Source organism: Sinocyclocheilus rhinocerous, unplaced genomic scaffold, assembly GCF_001515625.1.
Source record: "Sinocyclocheilus rhinocerous isolate Xijiao unplaced genomic scaffold, SAMN03320098_v1.1 scaffold2298, whole genome shotgun sequence".
In the NCBI taxonomy this organism is placed as follows: domain Eukaryota; kingdom Metazoa; phylum Chordata; class Actinopteri; order Cypriniformes; family Cyprinidae; genus Sinocyclocheilus; species Sinocyclocheilus rhinocerous.
Window position 1 is genome coordinate 200598 of NW_015627548.1, and position 20145 is coordinate 220742.

The 20145-nt window shown below is 38.3% G+C and overlaps 1 pseudogene; it reads left to right on the forward strand.

Moving 5' to 3' along the window:
• Window positions 1-1556: 1556 nt before the first annotated feature.
• Window positions 1557-20145, forward strand: part of LOC107730932 (iroquois-class homeodomain protein IRX-4 pseudogene) — a 40687-nt pseudogene continuing 22098 nt past the window's right edge.

Here is a 20145-nt window from a genome sequence, read left to right on the forward strand (position 1 = left end):
AATCAATCATCTTCATGACAAGGTAGGAGGGCCGGGATTATTGGTGCTTAGTAGTGGAGGGATCATAAAACAGGGAAATTGAAAGTGATATTTAATTGACACTGCCATTTCAAGTGTAGCGGGCAGAACAGCACGCAGCCGCCGACACCGAGAGAGAGAGAGAGAAAGAGAGAGAGAGAGAGAGATGCCCGCAGGAGAGACGAGTCCAAACAAATTTCCTCAAGAAACTGCACTCGCTGCGAAAGTCTAAAGTGAGTTGTCAATCTCGGCCCTGAAAGAAGAAAACAAGAAAGTTAAGCCACTGTCGAACAAACTTTAAATTAGGAAGCAGAAATACTTTAAAACTTAAATATATTAAATCTGATCTATCTATCACTGTTTCTTAAATTCAGAAGTAATTATAGGTACATTCTGCTTACTGTATTACATCATAAACAAAAACAAAAACAAAAAATAAATAAATAAATAAATAAATAAATACATACATACATACATAAATAAATGCTGATGTTTAAATACTTTAAAACCTAAACAATTTAAATATATATTTACTTTGTCACAAATGTCTCATATAATAGTAATTATTATTATCATGACAGGACATCTGTAAAAACACCAGCGACCTCTGAGCGCTCGTACGGCAGGAGCGCGTGATTTATAGCCCGTGTGAATGACGCTATAGAAACACGGCTGCCGCTACCTAAAGGCCGCCGCTATTGTTCCCAGCGTGGTGGCGTGACACGAGCTCTGATGTTTGAGCGATTCGGTCTGGGCGTCCCAGCGGTGCCTCAGACACTTAAAAAAGCATTAATCACCACCCAGTTTATAAATCAAGCCGGCCAAGAGGCGACGAGCGATTATGAGGTCAGAGCGCGGCAGAAGTACTTAACCAATTCCCAGCGCTAGGAGCCGATCCGTCCTCTTGCTCCTGCAGGCACATTCATCATCATTCTCAGTCTCCGGCATAATGGAGCCGACAGCGCCGGTGACCGAACCCAAGGAGGAGAAAGAGATTTCTCTTTGGATTTAATCCAGGCATGAAAGCGTGTGCTGTGCGTCTGAATTAGAGCAGACAGAGCATGAGTTTGAAGATGAGCTGTAATGAGAGCGAGGCATTGTGGGTTACGCACCTGTCCCTCCGTCACATGACCAAATCTGAGCACCTGCCCCACAACAAGCCCATGACAGGACATCTGTAAAAACACCAGCGACCTCTGAGCGCTCGTACGGCAGGAGCGCGTGATTTATAGCCCGTGTGAATGACGCTATAGAAACACGGCTGCCGCTACCTAAAGGCCGCCGCTATTGTTCCCAGCGTGGTGGCGTGACACGAGCTCTGATGTTTGAGCGATTCGGTCTGGGCGTCCCAGCGGTGCCTCAGACACTTAAAAAAGCATTAATCACCACCCAGTTTATAAATCAAGCCGGCCAAGAGGCGACGAGCGATTATGAGGTCAGAGCGCGGCAGAAGTACTTAACCAATTCCCAGCGCTAGGAGCCGATCCGTCCTCTTGCTCCTGCAGGCACATTCATCATCATTCTCAGTCTCCGGCATAATGGAGCCGACAGCGCCGGTGACCGAACCCAAGGAGGAGAAAGAGATGGAGATGGGCAAAGAAGGACAGGAGATTGAGAGAGGCCCTGTCTAATTCCCTGAACGCATCCACTTTGGTCCCTGAACCTTCAGAGCCGCACACATGACAAAACCTAGACAAATGCCTTAAAGATGGGCTGCTGAGCTTCTCCACTCCTTGCGCTGTACATCAGGAAAGAAAGCACCATTAAAGAGCATATGAAATGACTGAATGTGCGCGGCTTCGTGTACATCATACTGTATCAAATGGCTTGTCCTTTTGTTTTTATGGCTTGTTTTTAAAAGGGCTTTTGTTCATCAACATGACGTCCAGTCAGTGGTCATTATCAGGCGGCTTCAGAAGGACGGAGACTGGACTGACTGAACAGAAATGTGGAATGAGGAATCAGTATTTTTGGTCCTTGGGATTTCATAGGTTTTTGGAGAACAACATGAAATCAAAGTTTACCCTATAAGCTTTCTAGCTGAATGTCCCTGATGTTTTTTGTTTGTTTGTTTTTTCCTTTGTTAAAATACACACTATTGTTCAAAAGTTTGGAAAGGTTGTTTTTATTGCTGTTATGTTATAGACTGCTATAATTCATAAATGATGCATTAAATTGATCTAAAGTGACAAATATTTTGTGACATTATAAATGTCTTACTATTTCACATAAATGCTGTTCTTTTGAACTTTCTATTCATCTGTGAATCCTGAAAAATAAAACATATCACAGTTTCCTCAAAAATATTGTATTTTTACTATATTTTTGATCAACTGAATTCAACTTTGAAGATGCTTCTTTTAAAAATATTTTAAAATCATACCGGCCGCAAACTTATACACAGTAGCATATTTTCAGAAGTATTTCAAAATATATATATTTTTTTTCATATCACAATATCAAAAGAGTCTCTAACTGAGAATTCTGACACAGCACATGTATTCAACGGAAATGCAAATGAATGAACACTAAATTGAACACGTGTTGGGCACTCTTTTTAATTTCTATCCTCCTGATAAAGTCGCTGATGCTGTGTTTGACTTGAACATCTTTAATATGGCAGCCTGCATCGGCTCTGTGCTGAAGACAGCTAATTGACCGCTGCTCAACTAAAGCAGACCAGACACTTTCCATTACCCGCGCCTTTCACCAGAGAATCCGATCTGGAGGCCGGCTAAATTGCGCTTTAAAAAACCATAATGATGTGTAATAATTTTCCGTCAGTGGATGCGCTAACAGACGGAGGATGAGGAGAGTTTCCTCCGCGGGAAGTGTGTCGTAATCACATAACACTGCTAAATCACCAAAACTCTGCTTTTTCATCCCACACAAGCATAAGACGCTAATGCCGTCCTGAAAGGGAACAGGTGTAGGAATTTGATAGAATTGGGAAAAGCTTGAAATGTCCACACTAATTTTATTGCTGGTCTATTAATCCTCACAGAAGCACCAGGTCATGAGATCGTCCCGCTCTGGTAAGCACTCAGGGGTTTATACAAAAATAACCTCAGTTCATGCACACAAAGAGCACCAGATTCCCCATATCATGATACTAAACGCCTCCTCCATCTCCAGTCACTCCCTAAAAATAAACCCGACTGCACTGAACGCCATCCTCCGCATGCAATAAAGCCTATAAGAAGGTATTTATCAAATAGTTGGCTCTGCTTTAACAGGTTTATGAAAGTCAAAATGAAGCTTAAAGCAGATGTTCATGATCAGCATAAACTCCTCGCAGCTTGTGGCCTGTTTTGGACAGACCATCAGAAAAAGGCGAGGCTTTCTTCTCCTCCAAACTTTCCTTCACGAGCGCTGAGCCGGTCTAAACAAAGCCTTTATCTTTGACACGTGTAATTTAGGAGGAATAAAGCACCAGCTACCAAGCATTAATACTTCATCACAAGCTCCAGTAGAGCAGGGAATCGGCTCCTCTGACTGATTATGGTATCATTTTTAGTGTACTGTTTTGCATAAATACGCTCAGGTTTTCTAGAACAGAGCGAAGGACGCTTCTCACACTAAAGATTCAGACTCATTCACTGTTTATTAGAGAGCCTGTTTATTGTTTATTTGTAAAGTATATGTGTAAGAAGTCTCTCGTGTATGTGTGCTGTCAGTTAGTCCTGACAAGGAAAGAGCAAAAGGAATCCAAAGCACCAACACAGTAGGCCTACATCAGAAGATAGACATATGTACATGTGCTGTACGATCAGCTTCTTCGTTACGATCAACCATGCTTTTGCTTAACGGTTCAGGCATATCGACATTGTATTGCTCAAATGTTGCTCTTTCATTGCTCTGGAGACCAAATGTTATCTCGGATGTTTTAATGCTTGGAATGAAATGAGCAAATTGTAAACATTAAAATGAATGTGATTAGGGCAGCTCTGAAACCATGGTTTTGTTAAATCTGAGTACAGGTTGAGACAGTGTTAAGACATCTTCTGAACATCTAGAGGAGAAACATCTGAGGCGCAGGAGAATTAAGCAAAAGTCCAGAACGGTTTAAACATTTTGAATGTGACTTAAAAAAAAAAAAAACAGGTTTGCTGTGCTTGTTTGTAGAGCTGCATAAATGTATGATTATATATCAATATGGGAATAATAATAATAATAATCAAAATAATAACAACTGTTATAGTTTTTTTAAAATGTAAAACTGCAAAATAAAAAATAGTATTTAAGAAAAATAGTACAACAATAACAATAAGAATAAATAAACAATAAATGTAATAATAATAAATAATAATGTATTATTATTATTAATATTATTAACAATAATATAAATTACAAAATAATATACATTTTACTACTATCACATTTAAAAAGTAAAACTATAAAATAAAACATTAGTTAAAAAAAATCATTAGTATTTAAGGAAAAAAAAAACATTGACTTTACAATGAGTTTACTACTACTACTAATAGTAGTAATAATAATAATAATAATAATAATGTATTATTATTATTATTATTAAAACATACTATTGAAATGTAAAAAAAATCTAAATCTAATCTTAAAACTGAAAAATAAAAAGATTATTTAAGAAAATAATACAACAACAATTATTATTTTATTTCAAATTGCAACTGTAAAATAATCAGTTTCACTCTGAATCACAGCACATTATTTAAATAATTCGCTGCTCTTGTGATTTGATAATCGCACTATAAGCCATATCGTGGTTTCGGTTTTGTTTCGATTCATCATGCAGCCCTACAAGGAGAAACAACTGAGATATTAACGAGATGTCGTTTGAGACTGTCATTGTAATACTGACACAAATCCATCAGCACTGGACCTGCACAAACCCATCCTGAAGAATTACAGAAACACAGCCTATAAGTGTTTCTATAGCTCTTAATAATGCATCGAGTGTTGTGGAGACGTTCACTGGAAACATCCGCACATTTACAACGCAAAACAAAATCATTAGCACAGAGCACTCTTTTAAACTGACTGTGCAGTTATGTCCAACACAAAACACAATGCATGTAAAGAATAATACATATATGTGAGAATAAATAAACGGCAGGGGAAAAACTAATTTGACGCCGCGGCCGGCGAGCGAAGCGGGAACTGTTGTTATTTGTGATTACACAAGAGCTAAATGAGAAAATGTCTTTCTCGGCCCGTCCTGCATCATGTGCAGATATTCATACAGTCCGCTTGTTTGATCATAAATCGTTGAGTGCAATGACTTGTCTCCTCCACTTTCCTCACTGGTCAGGGCAGATTAAAAAGTCCACCTCACTTCCAACCGGTCTCAGCATACTATTAGCATATATATGAGATTTGAGACATTTTCTAATATTCTCCAGCAGAACTCATCTGTCAACGCTTCTGATGAATTATAAAAGGCTTGTTTAGAAGGAGAACGTCCCTCCCTGCTCGGCTCACCTTACAAGAGTAACCTTTACTGTTCTGGAGGAAGCTAAAACTACTTTATCTTAGTTATGCATGTTATTATCTCATAATGCTGTGTGAAGTGGTCGCCGATGCATTTACTGAAAAAAAAAAAAAACATGACAAAGTTGATGGCTACAGGATTTTCCAGTGCTAACATGGATATATTGATATTAATACATTCATCAGTCATGAGGTGGATGTGCCGCGCTGTCATCGCTTTGAATATCAGGATCATCATCAAACTCTGAGATTTTAGAGGAATCCATTAAATGTCATGACAGACAGACAGACAGAAAACAAACTGGAGGTTTCTGAAAACCTCAGATACACTGAGCATCATCAACATTTCATTTAAACCGTATTTCATTTCAATCTTTACCAAAAACAGAAGGACGCTTGCATTTGTCTGCATTGGAAGGGGTTGAAAAGAATTGAGCTGAATCGTTTGTAGACCAGCAGCAAAGTGAAATACATTTTACTAAAATGTCTGTGAGAATATGTCATCAGCAGCAGTTTACTTTGGCTTTCATAACTAATGTGGATGAACACCCTGTCACTGTTACACACTGGATCGCTCAGATGCGGTTTGCTCAGGTGGAAACCACTTTTACACCAAACAAATGGACCAAAATCCACCGACAAACACAATCAGACTCTTATTGTGAACTCAAAAAAAAAAAATGTTGCAAATCATTGTCGGCATCTTAAATGTATATTGACAGAACTGGCAAGATGTCATAATCTGTGTTTTCCTCTCATTTATGGGGGGAAAAAAAGTTAATTTAGTGGCAATTAACTCATTCGTTTCTCTCCCTCTCTCTCACAAATATTGTATTATTCATCAAGGACGCATTGTATTGATCAAACGTGACAGTAAAGACATTTATAATGTTATAAAATATTTCTACTTGAAATAAATGCTGCTCTTTTGAACTTTCTATTCATCTGTGAATCCTGAAAAAATAACATTTATCAAGGTTTCCACACAAATATTGTGCAGCACGACTGTTTTCAACATTGATAATAATCAGAAATGTTTCTTGAGCAGCAAATCAGCATATTAGAATGATTTCTGAAGATCATGTGACACTGAAGACTGGAGTAATGATGCTGAAAATACAGCTGCGCATCACAGAAATAAATTACAGTTTAACACATATTCACATAGAAAACTGTTATTTTAAATTGTAAAAATATTTCACTATTTTATTGTATTTTTGATCAAATTAATGCAGCCTTGCTGAGCAGAAGAGACTTCTTTCACAAACCTCAAACTTTCGAAAAGCAGTGTATTTCTTTCTGATGCACCATTTTTGATAAAACATTTTTACGTACTGTATATATAAAATTAACTGTTGTTCCACAGGCTTTATAAAACTAACCTGCAGCATGTGTATACGACTCTCACTGTATAATCTGCTGGGTTTGAGAGAGAAGAGGCTCTTCAGACGGGCTGCTGTTAGCACTCCAAACACAGAATAAGTTTCATTACAGTCTCTGATACTCGTATCCTTTAATACGTCACGCAGCGAGCTCCAGCGTCGGACCGCGGAGTGAGTGCGGTTTACAACCCTCGCCGCAAACATACATTACACACAGCTCCCAACCTGCGTCTCGAGCGTGACAAAGAGCCTCAGCCTTTAGACTCGCACCCGTACGTAACCCGCTTTAATTAAACGACTAAAAATGCAGCAGCCTGTCTCCTAAATTAATTGCTTTCTATTAGATTACGCCGTCGCCGAATTATTAACTTTGTTGTACATTCCCATACATTCAATTTCCTCCGGTGCGACCGTCGAAAGAAACTCCCTCTCCTATTAAATGTTAACTGAAATAAAATAAAATATAAATTTGTTTCAGTTTGCTTCCGAGGCAACATTTCTCATTTTCATTTATAACTAAAACTGAAATAAAAACTAGACATATTTAAAAACAACTAAAAATGACTAAAACTTTAACTAAAATTAAAATGAATCCATAAATAAATACATAAATAGTATAATAATAAACTATAAAAGCATCACAATGATACTAAAATAACACTGATCTAGAGAAATGGTACCCATTTCTGTATAAAATGTAAAAATCCTGGTTTATTTGAGAATATAATGAATACTTATACTTATATAATGAATAAAAAGAAAGAAAAAAAAATCATGCATTAGAAACATCTCCAAATCTTGCATTCTGTAAAACCCTTGATTTACTGTTGCGGGCCTGTGCAGCATCTCGTTCATTCAGTCGTTCATTAAACATCCATGACCTGATCTTCTCTCATCTCTGGATTAGTTCGCATTTTAGCAAAGACGCAAATCATGTCCTGAATCCCGCGTAAGCTGCTCTCTCAGGTCAGCCTCCATCAATCAGCTGCAGAAACAGGCCTCTCGCCCGCTCCACATGCACTGACCCCAGAGCAGCCGAGCGCAGATAACATCAGCTGCAGATCCCAGCCCTTCCTTCACCTGAGCATAACAGCAGTCCTGAACACTAGCAGTGGCTGTGGCTTCGCCTGTAGTCTGGGCTGCAGGTTTGAATCAGGTTTCTGCTCAGTCAGAGTTAACTGTGCTTCAGTTCTGTCAGATAGACACTAGTGGGAATCTCATGTGCAATGCATTTACACTAATGGCATTGTTTAGATATATTTTCAACAACTTTTCAAATCCTGTATGGAGGACGTGAAATGACTTAAGTATAAATAAATAAATAAATACATAAATACATAAATGCATAAATAAATACATGTAGAAATACATAAATAAGTACATGAATAAATAAATAAATGATATGGCAATATTATGGATAAATTAATGAATATGCAGATATGCATAAATGAATGAATAAATAAATGTATTCAAATTTTGTCAAAAGTGTCATTTTTAATTGTGCTATTTTTGTACAATTTGTGTTATACTGCATTTATTTCTACATGTATTTATTTCTATATGCATGTATTTTTACATTTATTTATGCATTTATGAATGTATTTATTTATACTTAAGTCATTTCTCATCCTCCATAATCCTGACAATTACTTAAAAAAATAAAAATAAATAAAATTGTAATTGCATTTTTCTTCTCTCAACTTTTATTACTTGTATTTTGTTTTAATTATTTATTTTATCTTTGTTTTTCCACTGTAGTTTGTAGTTCTGGCATGTGTTTATGTTTGTGAATTAACAAAAAATGATAATAAAAAAATATTTGCAGCATGATACGACATTTTAGACCTACAATATTTTTATATTTTTATACATAAGCAGATATAAAATTATACAAATGCAGAGTTTCTACCAAAAAAAGTGTAGCTATTATATTTTGATGTACACAATGGTGTATATGAATTGTGATGTTGTGATACTGCAGTTATCGCATTACATATGTAAACTATATACAGAACAAGGTGATACTATCAAGTTGGATATTTAGGTTTGTAAACAGAGTATAACAACTCCAAAAATTACTGTATTTGTACTTGTTTTCACTTGGGGTGTTCCCAGTTAAAGATGACCAGCCTACAAAAAAAAAATGCTTATGAATTTCTTGTTATGCTGTTGAATAACCAAATATTGGATTCAGTTTCTTTTTAGGTGCACCAATCAGTTCCAAAAACCTGTGCTAATTGCAAGGAAACAATTGAATCCAATATTTGGTGATAATACAGCATAATGAGAAATTTATAAAAAAAATTTAAAAGGCCAAGATCACCAAATCAGTAAAGGATTTCCAGCAGCACAAGGGTTATTATAAACATTAACATCATGATTTTCTGTAAAGCTGCTTTTGTATTGTGAAAAGCACTTGACTTGACATTTGTTTCAATGCAAACCGATTTGTGACCTTCCCCTGCCTCGTTTAGCTCAACAATCAGAGAAAAACCCCTCAACGATCCCAGCCAAACATCTGCGCTAATGCCGTTTACCGCGCATTTAAAATTTAGATTTATGCCGCACGTAGCCGTTAAACGGGACGACGGCTTTCACAATATAGATTTCCTCTCCATTAGGGTAATAGTTTTATTGTGGCACAATTACGCAAAGAAAGCGAGCGCGATGGTCTACCTGGCAGGCCTCGCCATGTATCAGGGACTCTTAACTGTGCAAATGTAGCCACACGCGAGTAACACGGGTCAATTGCAGACAGCATCGTGGATAATGATTAAATCATTAAAATTTTGTCTATGCTTCACGGAGCATGGAGAAAATTAACTTCACCACCAACCTCATTTTTCTGCTGAACATGAAATAATGATTTTCTGCCAGTATAATTACAAAGCTAACATCTGATAGAGTCAGCATCCAGGGGGGATTATCACATGCATGAGTATTAGACCTCATTACCAGCTTGACTGCAAAATTATTACATCTTGTAATTGGATGGTGAGATTTATATACAGATTGGCCGGGTTCTCTGTAAGATTGTAATTACAGGCTTGGTTGCTTTGCTACTTATCACCGGGTGCAGGAGGAGAGGGGAAAACAAGCCAGCGTTTCATTAAGCTGTTACCCTATCAATAGACGCGCGACTCTGTATTTATTAGGCCAAACGCGGCTGTTTGAGGGGAGGGGAGCCGCTGCCATTTATTACCTCCTGACAAATGGGATTTCATTTATTTAACCTCCGTGATCTATTCCGGCGAAATGTATAAACAAGTCATCCGTTTTATGATTCCAGAGTCGACGCCTCAATTATCTAAAGGCTAACTGACTGTTAAAACACCCATCTGCTCGCGGGAGCGCGTTGATTTAATTTGCCGTATGCTGGCGAGCGCCGGCGAGGGGACGGTCTCGCGCTGAAGCCGCCGCCTGGATGCTTTCGTCGGGTTTTTGAGGCTCTGAGGACCCGATCAATGGCACGGCACCGGCCGAGGACTTCAGCAGTCCGGGGAACACCTCGGTTCTCCTGTAACCTGTAATCTCTGCTGCAGAATGAATATTGACACGCTGGCTGCTCTGCCGCTAATTTTGTGGCCATCGGCTGGCGTGCGGTAATAGAGTTGTTATTTGAGTCCATTACAAAGGCCTGCGGATCAATGCGCTGCGAGCATCCGGCTACAGCAGAGTGCTTACGTGAGGAAAGCGAGTCCTTGAGCTCCTTCCTGATGTCTCTTTCTCCTTCTCTCTCGCAGAGTCACACTTTCTGTGAGCGCCGGCCAGAGAGGCAGTTCAACCTTCACTTATCTGTTATACGTCTCTTCACTGAGGGCCCTGTGATACAGAGAATCCAGTCAAGAAGAAATTGAATTTTCTGTATAGATTGGAATGTCACAGAATTTGGCTAATTATGGATGAATAAATCAAAAGCAGAGCTGTTTAATTAATCAAATGGTGATATGGACTAGTACTGCTCTGTAAATGTGAATCTGCATGTTGTGTGTGTCAGTTTTCATTTAATTAAAAAAGTAATTTAAAAATTAAATAGTTTTATGCCTTCATTTGATTACCAGAACTATTACAATACATAAATCAGACATATTTATTAATTTAATCAAATTTACTTCAATTTTATTTTATTTTATTGTATTTCTTGATTAATTGGACATGTTTTTTTGATTATTAAAAATAGCACTTGGTATTAAAGTAGTATTGTTATTTAAACCATTAAGCATTAAAAAATAAATACATACATAAAAAATTATAGGGCCCAAACATGGTTAAACTTTTAATAAAAAATGGACATTATAAACTTAAAAATAAAGGTTTTGCAATGATTTCAAAGAATAACCATTTTGGTTCCCCCAATAACCTTTCTGTGGACAGTACTTAAGTTTCTTTATAGAGCCATCGATGCTAATAACAAACCTTTATTTCAAGAGTGTAGCAGCATCTCAATTGGATTCAATCACTGCTACATTTCCTTAACTGACCACTATGCATCTTAATAGTATATTCACTGGCCACCATATGTCCAGATGTGCAATGAAGACAAGCATGCTTTCATCACTTTCTTACTTTTTGTCTGCATTCTGCAACCTGATTGGTTAGTTACTTTAGCCAATTGTGTGCTGAAACAATGCAGAGCTCCTGACAGACACAAACCGTCATTAATGCCATTGACAGGATCACAGGCAGAAGTCCTGTGTGTTACTCGAACCTCTTTTTACACATCCTATCTGCAGTCACAGACCTCCCATGATTCCCCTCTCACTGCTGTGTCATGTGATCCGGCCTGCAATATTCTCTGGCCTCGGCCCGGGTCAATAATTTGGTATTTAAGTGAAATGGCGCCCATTAACCCAGCCGAGTCGGACCTCTACTCTGAGCATTGATCAGATAACCAGCGGGGATATTTTATTACAGCCCACTGACGTAGAGTGGGTAAACCTGCACTCCGCTTGCGTGAAGGGGATTAGAGCAGATGTACGAGAGCGAGAGACAGAGAGAGAGAGAGAGAGAGAGAGGGCGAGAGAGGTGCAGTGAGAGCAGGTCCCTCAGGAACCATCAGAGGGAGTTTAGTTGGTGTGCTGCACCGCCTCCATAAACGGCCCTCAACCTGCTCTGGGTTTTTTATCTGGCCGTCAAATCAAATTAAAACACTTGTCAGCCTCTGACCCTGCCATTAATCAGAAAACAGGAGTTCCTGCCCCTATGAATTTGTTAGCACAACCTTGTTTTTTTTCTTTAGCTAGCATTTATAAACCCAAGTAAAACCCATGGTAGCCCTAAACAGGGTCTGTACTGGGCAGGGGAGGGTTAGTTATTTGCTTGATTTTGTCTTCTTTGCAACCACACATTTAATGTAGAATTATCAAATGTGGGGTAAAGGCTAAAGCGATTTTACTGGAATAATTATGACAATAATAATAATTATAATTATTTATTATAATAATTAGTATTAGATGATTAATCATAATAATCGAAGCTGCCATGCAATTTTCTTTTATGTATGTATGTATGTATGCATTTATTTATTTTGAATGAGCACCATAGTAGTCTAACCTCTCTTGGTGCCCTAGATGAGATATGACATAACCAAATAACCAAAAAAATAAAATAAACAAAATAAAATAAATACACAAACAAACAAACAAATGTGGTACAACTTCATACAACCACACCAAGCAGTCACTGTGTTCAACAAAGGTCAAAATAAACTCTAACAGTGAAAAGCATTGTGACAATACAATGTAGATTCTCAGCTGACGCCAGAATGAACGAATGAACAAATCAATCAATATGTTTACCACAAATGTTTAGTGCAAATAGTGAACCTTCATGGCAATAACTATTTTCAGTCAGTCCGCCCAGCGTTACTCAGATAATTTACCTTTAGTCCAAACAGCATGTGAATTCTCTTTACACTTGATGTGAACAGCAGCTGTCAGTATGTGCACTCAGTGTAATCAAGATGCTATTTGTTGCTATTTATACTTGCTGTAAATAGTATCTACCACTATTTAGACTCTATGAGTAATGGGGACCATTTTTACGTTTTACATGTAAACAATCGCTGTCTAATTTTTATCAGACAGAAATCACAAAGAAAAACATGAGTTTAGTGAACCCGTGGATATATAAATAAGGTTCATGTTGGAAATCTGTCCCTCAGTTTGTCCTCATTGTCTGATTGCTGTCAGCACCTTCACATAAGGCTGCTGTATAATATGATCACTCAGCTCACTTCACTACACAAGCATGACACAGCAAAAATAAGCAAATGCTATGAAATTGCAAATGCTATTCAGAGGCGTTTAGGATAAATACAGACTCTGGTCAAAGTCAAGAATTATAGGCAAAATACTGAATATGTGGACAATAAATGTACAGATAAAACTAGATATTTCCTAAGGGGGAAACACATGAGTGATGATGAAGTTGCCAGCATGAAGGGTGTTGCTGTGAGGTTGCTAAGCTCATCAGAGTGTTTTAACTGTATTGTTTGGAGTGATTCCCAACCACACTCTCTGTTGAGTAACCTAGAGTGTTGCCACTTACTCAGTTTTTGTTCCAGAAACTTAAAAAGTTCCAAATAAAAGCACGGCATAACCTCCGCAACACACAGTAGTGTTTTACTGAAGGAAACAGCGTTTCTGAACAAATGGGTTGATTCAACGACTCACTCATAAATACAGCATCTTCATTCATTCCTGACTGAATCGATTGAGTGAATGATTCAACGACTCACTCATAAATACAGCCTCTTCATTCAGTTCTGACTGAATCGATTGAGTGAATGATTCAACGACTCACTCATAAATACAGCCTCTTCATTCAGTTCTGACTGAATCGATTGAGTGAATGATTCAACGACTCACTCATAAATACAATCGCTTCATTCATTCCTGACTGAATCGGTTGAGTGAATGATTCAATGACTCACTCATAAATACAGCCACTTCATTCATTCCTGACTGAATCGGTTGATTGAATGATTCATTGACTCGCTCATGAAGGCCATCCCTTTCGGTGCGTCCAAAATCTCATACTGTCCAAGTATGTACTACATTTAAATTTGAAATTACTTTGCGTCCATTGCCACTTACTCTGTCTGTTTTTGTTCCAGAAACCTAAAAAGTTCCAAATAAAAGCACGGCATAACCTCCGCAACACACAGTAGTGTTTTCCTGAAGGAAACAGCGTTTCTGAACAAATCGGTTGAGTGAATGATTCAACGACTCACTCATAAATGCAGCCACTTCATTAATTCCTGACTGAATCGATTGAGCGAATGATTCAACGACTCACTCATAAATACAGCATCTTCATTCAGTTGTGACTGAATCGATTGAGTGAATGATTAAACGACTCACTCATAAATACAATCGCTTCATTCATTCCTGACTGAATCGGTTGAGTGAATGATTCAACGACTCACTCATAAATACAGCCACTTCATTCATTCCTGACTGAATCGGTTGATTGAATGATTCATTGACTCGCTCATGAAGGCCATCCCTTTCGGTGCGTCCAAAATCTCATACTGTCCAAGTATGTACTACATTTAAATTTGAAATTACTTTGCGTCCATTGCCACTTACTCTGTCTGTTTTTGTTCCAGAAACCTAAAAAGTTCCAAATAAAAGCACGGCATAACCTCCGCAACACACAGTAGTGTTTTCCTGAAGGAAACAGCGTTTCTGAACAAATGGGTTGAGTGAATGATTCAACAACTCACTCATAAATACAACCGCTTCATTCATTCCTGACTGAATCGGTTGAGTGAATGATTCAACGACTCACTCATAAATGCAGCCACTTCATTAATTCCTGACTGAATCGATTGAGCGAATGATTCAACGACTCACTCATAAATACAGCATCTTCATTCAGTTGTGACTGAATCGATTGAGTGAATGATTAAACGACTCACTCATAAATACAATCGCTTCATTCATTCCTGACTGAATCGGTTGAGTGAATGATTCAACGACTCACTCATAAATACAGCCACTTCATTCATTCCTGACTGAATCGGTTGATTGAATGATTCATTGACTCGCTCATGAAGGCCATCCCTTTCGGTTGTGTCCAAAATCTCATACTGTCCAAGTATGTACTACATTTAAATTTGAAATTACTTTGCGTCCATTGCCACTTACTCCGTCTGTTTTTGTTCCAGAAACCTAAAAAGTTCCAAATAAAAGCACGGCATAACCTCCGCAACACACAGTAGTGTTTTCCTGAAGGAAACAGCGTTTCTGAACAAATGGGTTGAGTGAATGATTCAACAACTCACTCATAAATACAACCGCTTCATTCATTCCTGACTGAATAGGTTGAGTGAATGATTCAACGACTCACTCATAAATGCAGCCACTTCATTCATTCCTGACTGAATCGATTGAGTGAATGATTCAGTGACTCGCTCATGAAGGCCATCCCTTTCGGTGCGTCCAAAATCTCATACTGTCCAAGTATGTACTACATTTCAATTTGAACTTACTTCGCGTCCATTTAAAAAGAAGTACAGTATGAATATGGGTAGTTTGAATGAAATTTCTGATGTACTACATCCGCCATGTTGATATGGACATGTGATCTACAGCGTCAGCTGCGTCACTTCACAAATCCTCTCCCGTGGCCTCATGGGCTAGTAAAGTGTCCATCGGACGCGCACTTCAGAATCTCTCTCAGAATCTAAATCTGGGTACTTTTTGCATATTGATTGGTGAATATGTATTCGGACATATCACACTTCTGGCGTACTGTTTTTCACATATTATATTGTAGGGCAGCATTCGATTTCGAAAGTAATGGTTGTTTTGTTCTTGAATGAATCAACGCTGTTGAAAGAATAATTTGAGCGAATAATTCATATGACTCACTCGTAAGGACAGTCATTTGTCGCCATCTACTGGTGTAACAATGTAACCTGCAAAAAGATGAATTTAAAATCCCCACCACTAAATGATATTCTTCACAAATTCATAAGACTGTAGAACAACAATTGTCTGTTTGGTTAAAATATTCCTTTAATATCATGAGTTGTATAAAACATAGCAGGCCTATTCCTCAACAAGTCCTGTGTTTTTGCTCAATGCAACATCCATATAGTTGTGAAATGAGGAAATATCCTCTGAATCCATATACAGAGGGTAAATACAGTTGTCAGCCTGTTTTAATTGAATGTTAGAGTCGGAGTCTGAAAGCTCTGACATTTGATTAAAGAGCGTCTCTGCCAGTCTAGCACACTCGGGAGAGGACGCCTGTGATTCTCATGCAATCTGACACGCTGTGTGATAGATGTGATATTTGGAGTGTTTTTCATTCCACTGGATGCTCAAAAAATTCAGTTGATGAGCAAAAACGCTGACAAATACAACTTCAAATTCATCACCATTTCTGATATTGTTTTATCACATTCACCAAGCAATCGCAGCACATATAAATTTGCAGTGCAATAAATTGTAAGATGAAATAATTTGTCACAGATCTGTAAGCAATCTGTTAAAATCAACATGAAATGGCTTTCACATCCATTTTATTTCTGTAATGTGCCGTATTTCTGAGTGAATCAGGATTGTCAATGAGAAAAAAAGAAATGTAGGGCAGGACTTGATTCTACTATCGGATCAATTGTGATTGAGCGGATTGTTAGATTTTGCTGTATTTGGCTGAGCAGTGGTTTGGGTGGCTCGCCAATGTACTAGATTTCTCTAATACATAAAACAAGCAAGCTTGACCAGAGTTCTTGTGGGGAGAAGAATTTATTGAAAGTGGCAGTGTAGCACAGTTCTTCAGCAGCGATGTCAGAGTGTCGGCCTTCAAGAATCTGAACCCAAAGTTGAGTCTGAGGGACAGAACTTTATACCTGTTATCAGAAGGTTCACCTCCTACTGGAGACCCCACAATAGTCAGGAAGGGAGATTGTGTTAGGATCTCGTATTGGAGATCTTACAAACAGCAGGATGGGCCATTTGGTTGACACCTTTAATTACATTTGGGGAACAGTCACAATGTAACGTCAGACATTGATTACACATGAAAGAACTATTCACAAAATAGAAAGTCATAGAAAGTCTCTCTATTTGACAGGTGGTTGGAGGGACGGAGTTGGTCGAAAAGAAAAGTCAGTTCAGCGGTGGAGCGAGTTATGGGTGAGCCAGTCACCTCTGACCTCTGGCAGGCATTAATCAGGGAACAGATGAAGAAGTGAAGCGATAACGGTTGTGGCAGATACCTCTTCAACAAGCTGTCTACAACTGTCCAAAGCACTTGAAGGTGAGATTTCCACTGAAGTCAGAGTACTGGACCAAATTAAAGTGAGACAGACTTTCTGTAGGTTTTATGAAGGTAAATTAAGACCATTTTAAGACCAAGGATGGAATGGTTCACACTTGTATATGTTTAATGCTCCATGCCAAGTATAAATGGAACACAATACATCAATATGGTCTCTAAATGCATATGTATTTATAGCAACACTTCAAAGTTTATGAACAAAAAAACAATTTCCAATAGATTTTAGCTACTTTTTATTCTACAAACGCACATAAAAAAAATAAATAAAAAAAAATGTTTTATTGACAAATAGCTCTGTTCCCAAATACTAGAATATGGAAATAACTGCTGGAAATACCTTCTGAACACACTGTACTAAAAAGTGCTGTTCTTCCTCAGTATTGTCTTGTTTTCATTCCCCATTGACAGATATTTGTTGTTGTTTTAAGCCTAAACAGGAAACAGGAACTTCATATGCACAATTTTCATCTCAAGTGAATGTATCCTGATTTAAGGATGTTTAGATGATTGCACTGGAATTATTGGAAGATGTTCTTCTCTGATCTCTGCTTTAAATGGCGGAAGGACAAATTAAGAGATTTTAAGATCCAAAGAAAGAAAGCAAAATGAGAGAAAGGAGATAACATTACAGAAACCTTTTTATCAATAATCTTATTGTCCATTATAGTCCATTTTAGGATTTCCTGTAGCTCAAACAGTACATGCAAACTATTTGCAACGCCAAGGTTGTGGGTTCAATTCCCAAGGAATGCAAGAACTGATAAAACATAAATGTATACTGCATCTGCCGAATGCATCAGTGTAAATGTTAACACATCCAGTCCTCCATAATTTTAATTGCATGGAATAGAGCAACCAAGGCATTCTTCAAAATCTCTATTTGCATCAAACGACATGACAGCGAGTAAATGACTGGATTTTCATCTTTTGCTCCTTTAAATATGAGGGAGAATGAGAGAAGGATGGTTTTGGAGGTGTGGAGTGGTCTTCAGGGGATGAAGGCTCTACTCGTTACATTATTGATCAGAGAGTGGACTAACAGATGCCGTCCATACGGCCCATGCCTGGTTAAAGCTGCCCACACTCATGCTGCTTTCACTGCTCTTCTCATGATGAGATCCATAAAGTGCTCCCCGAGGTTCATCCGATCCCTGAGAGGAGGACAAATCCATTTAAATCATCTCCTAGATTAAATGATGCCAATGAAAGGCATTATGGGAAGAGGGGATACATATTACAGCACAAAGAACTGCTGGTGCATTCACTTCTTATTTAGACCTTATTTGCTTGTAAGACTTGTGTGGACACATCCATAGGAAAGAAAAATCTCTTTTACATCTCAATTTTTTCTCCTGTGTGCAGATTTTCCAACATTTCTGAAACATTTATCATCAAATTATTCCAAGGTCAAATGATCCACATAAGCTTATATCTCTATACTCTTACCATGGCAGTATGGACTGTGTTTGTATTTCTCCAAAGGCCTGTTCAAACTTTTCCATGTTAAATTACTTTCCCCATTCCCAGCTTAATATGCAAAGATGATAAACACACCATTCATAGGTTAATTTATCTCAAGAACAAGACAATTCCACCATTTGTTCTGAGTGCCTCCTCCAGTCCTACACTACACCACAGAGTCGACCAATGGCGTGAGCTGGGGGCGGGACTATCAGTCTGTTCGACCAATGGCTGATGCAGGCCGTATTCAGAAAACTGATGCTGTAGTGCTTCAGAAATTACATACTTCAGCTTTATGAGAATGTCACGAGAAGCATCTGAGACAAAGTTAAATGAAGCATTGGTATATTGGTTTATAGTTATGAAAGTCAGAAAATAATTCCATTTTTGAGTCATCAGTTCCCTCAGGCTTTGGATTGATGATTAAAATTTAGCGTAGCGTTAGTTCTGGCAGGTCACGTCAGTCAAGCTTGCATCAGCTGACTCTCAGCTGATCCCCATCAACCTATGGGAATATGACACCTATCTAAGCATTCATATATAAGGTCCTTCAGTATTATCAGCAGTTTTTGCATTGCTCAATAGCTAATTACCCTCCTCCATCCCCAACTCCTCCTCTGTCAGTCAGGATTCAGCCTTCTGATTCTTGCTAGGCTGCATGGATGTGCAGGGAGTTCTTGCCCAGAACAGAACCATACCGCCAATCCAAACCGTATGCTAATTGTCAATCATCTTTTACGATAGTGGTCCTGACAGAAATAAAGTCTGTGGTTTACATCACTTGAAGACAGACTATAAATGACACACAGACCTCAAATGTGCATTTTGAATTGTGGTTTATAGATAGTTTATATGGACTACAACTACCACAAGCATGTGAGTCTATGTGGCTGATGAATTGTCAGCAACTTACCTCTAACAAAACATTTAAGTTATATTGTACTTGTAAATCAAACACCATCATTCCCAAAGGGGAAAAAAAAAAACTTTTCTTAGGGAACTTCTGGGAGAAATAGCCATCTGCAATGGCCTGCAAACTATCATCAATGTTACAGTGACCTCATTACATCTGATTAAATTTACACTAAACACAAACACAAACCACTTATTCAAAATATAGAGATAAACAGCAGCATGTAACTAAAGACTTCACTACTGTACTGTACATGAAGCTTCTGAATGAACTGATTCAGTGAAATGACTCTTAGAAGTGAGTCTGTACAGTAGCTTGTGACTGAAAAGCTGCGCTGTTTTGCAAACAAAGGCTGAATACTGTAGTAAAGTCAGCGTGTGCACGTGTAGTGAGTTAGCGTGTGCTCTGCGCCCTTGGCCCTTCTCCACACACTCAGCAGACAGAGCTGAAATATAATGCTGCTGGTGTCACGAGGACATTTGCCTGCGCATCTCTGGCATCTGCTGCTGTAGTGCTGTCATACAAGACTCACGGCCCAACCCCAGAGACCTGTGTACTACTGCAGCTCTGCACAATCACACACACACACACACACACACACACTAC